We start from the raw sequence: 3,644 nt of genomic DNA on the forward strand, positions 1-3,644 counted from the left end.
TGACTTGGTAACAGGCATCAACCGGACCACCGCGACCGACGGACCCAACCATGAAAATCAACCACTAGAAAACCGGGGTCCACGCAAGTGTTCCACTCTACAATTTGTGCCTCGACTGTCCAGCAGGTAAAAATTACCGAAACAACTTAAAACCCGATTGATGACAAAGGATACCGGCTTCGGGACAGTCAGAATACTTCGTCACAGACAAGGCACCGGAAGGCTGGAAGGTAGATCACACCGGTTGTGGGAGAGCTGGTTGGCGGTGACATGGAAGTGTCTGCAGTGTGCGGGACCAGACTGCTTCCACACATCCACAATGAATGTCCCACCCTTTTTTTGGGAAAAGTACAACTGAGAGTGGACAAGTTCCATCCCGGTCAGAGCAATCTGAAGCTTTAACTGACTGACACCGCAGTTTGGGATTGTAATGTCTGTGAGCATGTAATGCTTGTAGCTCCACACTGTGGATGTGGACGTATTGTGTACTGCAACTGTATCGTTAATCATGAAACAGAACAGGCTCTTTCCGGAGAGTTCCGAGAGAGCAGCCTGCATTTTCGGAAGCTGTGTGTGCTGTGCTCTGTAAAGATATCACAGCGATGTCTTGCAATATGTGCATCTATCAGTCTCTGTGGTGCAATGGATACGTGCGTTCAACTATTAACTGCAAGGTTGGTGGATCGTAGCCCATTCAGGGACAAAGCCTTTAATTGTTTTTCACTGAGTATTCTGTGCCGTGCAGTTCCAGGTTGTCATTGTGCGTTTTGGCTGCACGAATATATTCCGCAACCATTGCCAGCTGTGCTGTTATCAAGTTATACCAACTGTTACTTGGATTTTCGCGTGGTTGTTCGTTGTCTCGTCGCCAATTGATACACTCATAATAAAGAATTTAACTGAGTACTGTGAACAATGAGTAAGTGTGACATTAGCTCCTTTAATAAAACTCCAGAGTGCTTTTATACTGTGCTGCCAAGGGATGCTGGAATCCCTTGGGACTCCAACAGGTAGGCCCTCTGGTGGTGGTGTGATACAGATCGCCAAGGGTTAAATACATAACACAAGGTGTGTACAGAAATCAACCATCAAAAGCCCTGTCATTAACCACAGGGGTTTCCTGCAATTTTCTGATCGCAAAGCGCTGTCAGTCCTTGTCCTTAAAATTGCATATGTGGGAATTGGGAGTTTAATGACTTTGAAAGGAGAACATTGTTGTTTGGTGCAGTTCCGTTCAGAGAAATGTTTGTGAAAGGAACGTTTTGCAGAGAGAGGGATTGAGCATTTCAGCTTGTTGCTGAACACTTCTCTCTGGGCACTGAGCTAAGCAGCAGTTTCCGTAGTGTAGCGGTTATCATGTTTACCTCACACGCGAAAAGTCTCTGTTTCGAGCCTGTGCGGAAACATTATTTGTGAAGCAAAAACTTGTCTGCAATAAAATTGAACAAAAGCTGTCCGGGATACATTGTCGCATGAGCAATGAACATTTTAAAACTAATCTACTCAAATACAGAGTGTGTAAAATCAGATCGGGGATAAAACTTCATCAAGCGTTAAAGTTTCACTAATTATTAAAGTTCAGTTATTGAAATTTCGATTGTCCCTTTTCGCATTTCTTTCATTCTGCGAAACAACACTATCGGTTTATACCATCAGATCTAAGTTCCATTTGAAACCCACAAACAACTCATTAATTATTCGCTCTTCCCCAGTTCCAGAGCTCAGAGTGTTATTGTCCATCCCTGGGATGCAAACTACCTCAGACCCGGGGCAAAGCTCCTCGTGCACCGAGCACAGGCTCAAGAAAACCCCGGGGGAGAGGATATCCCGATCACTGGGCCTTCCAGCAACACTGAACAAGCGCCCGGTCTGAAACTTTCCCGAGTAATAACTTGTAACTGAAGCATCCAACAGTCAGGATGGCCGAGCGGTCTAAGGCGCTGCGTTCAGGTCACAGTCTCCTCTGGTGGTGTGGATTCAAATCCCACTCCTGACATTCAGTGTTTTTAATTAGAAACTCAGTTGTTTTGACACCATTCTGAAGTGCTTTGGGACATCCATCGAACTTCATAAAATTACTCCACTTCAATTCCAAACGGTGATATCAAAGTTACTTCCCAAACCAGGAAACGATCCCGGGTGGCTGCAGCGAAAGGAATGGTTTGGTGAAGCATTGAAAGGTGCTCTCAAAATAATAGAAGATTATGGGTACATTACTGATGTTTTTCCGTGAAAGCAACATAAATTTTAAGGAACAGTAATCGACGAACATGGGGCTCAAACCCACGACCCTGAGATTAAGAGTCTCATGCTTTACCGACTGAGCTAGCCGGGCTTCTCAACATCTACCCTGTCAATCCCCTTCAGAATATTGTCCGTTTCAACGAGATCACCTCCCATTCTTCGAAACTCCAGAGAGTATCGGCATATTCTACACAATCTCTCATCATTGGACAGCCCTCTCATCCCAGGAATCAATCTGTTGAACCTCTGTTGCACCATCTCCAAGGCAAGTATATATTTCCTTAGATAAGTACTATGGGCGAATATCCTGTTTTTCTGCTGATTCTACGGTTGTATAAAAAGTTATTAAAATTCAACAGTCGCTGGGCAAACATATTTGTATTTCCTTCAGTGTGCAATACATGTCGGTGCATTAATGCAGATTGAAACAATTATTCAGTATTTCACCGACTTGAATTATTTTTAATCAACTTGCTCTGTAACAATGCTTTCCCTGACCGAAAATCAAACACTGACCACAGCAATGAGAACACCAAACCCGAACCACTAGACTGCCAGGGAGCACTGTTTGCAGTTGCCCCATAGCACCGAATATATAGCCCACAGTACAAGAGTAAGGAAGTCTTGCTACAATTGTACAGGGCCCTGGTGAGACCACACCTGAAGTACTGCACAGAGTTTTGGTCTCCTTATCTGAGGAAGGACACACTTGCCGGGGAGGTGGTACAACAGAGGTTCACCAGATTGATTCCTGGGATGAGAGGACTGTATTAAGTTGAGAGATTGTGTAGAATGTGCCGATACTCTCCGGAGTTTAGAAGAATGAGAGGTGATCTCATTGAAACACACAATATTCTGAAGGGGATTGACAGGGTAGATGCTGAGAGGTTGCTTCCCCCGGGCTGGAGTATCTAGAACCTGGGGGCACAGTCTCAGGTTAAGGGGTCGGACATTTAAGACAGAGATGAGGAGGAATTTCTTCACTCAGGGGGTTATGAATCTGTGGAATTCTCTGCCCCACAGGCCTGTGGATGCTGAGTCTCTGAATATATTCAAGGCTGCGTTCGATAGATTTTTGGAGTCTCAGGGAATCAAGGGATCGGGAGATCGAGCGGGAAAGTGGAGTTGAGATCGACGATCAGTCATGATCACATTGAATGGTGGAGCAGGCTTGAGGGGCCGTATGGCCTACTACTGCTCCGATTTCTTATGTTGTTATCTGTGCTGACTCTGTGAAAGAAGGTTCCAATTAGTCCCATTCCCCAGCACCCTGCAAATGTTTATTTTTCAACTATCTTTCCCTTTGGAAAGTTAATATTAAATCTGCTTCCAAAACCCTGTCAGGCAGAAAAATATTCACATTAATTTTATACAGCCCCATTTTAGACATTACTTTCCCT

The 3,644-nt window shown here is 44.6% G+C and overlaps 1 non-coding gene across 1 annotated transcript; it reads right to left on the bottom strand.

Annotated features, from left to right (window-relative positions):
* Positions 1-2,262: 2,262 nt before the first annotated feature.
* Positions 2,263-2,335, bottom strand: trnak-cuu (transfer RNA lysine (anticodon CUU)). Its single transcript has one exon. It is a non-coding gene; the product is annotated as a tRNA-Lys (tRNA).
* Positions 2,336-3,644: the final 1,309 nt, after the last annotated feature.

This window comes from Pristiophorus japonicus, unplaced genomic scaffold, assembly GCF_044704955.1.
Source record: "Pristiophorus japonicus isolate sPriJap1 unplaced genomic scaffold, sPriJap1.hap1 HAP1_SCAFFOLD_42, whole genome shotgun sequence".
NCBI classification, from domain to species: Eukaryota; Metazoa; Chordata; class Chondrichthyes; family Pristiophoridae; genus Pristiophorus; species Pristiophorus japonicus.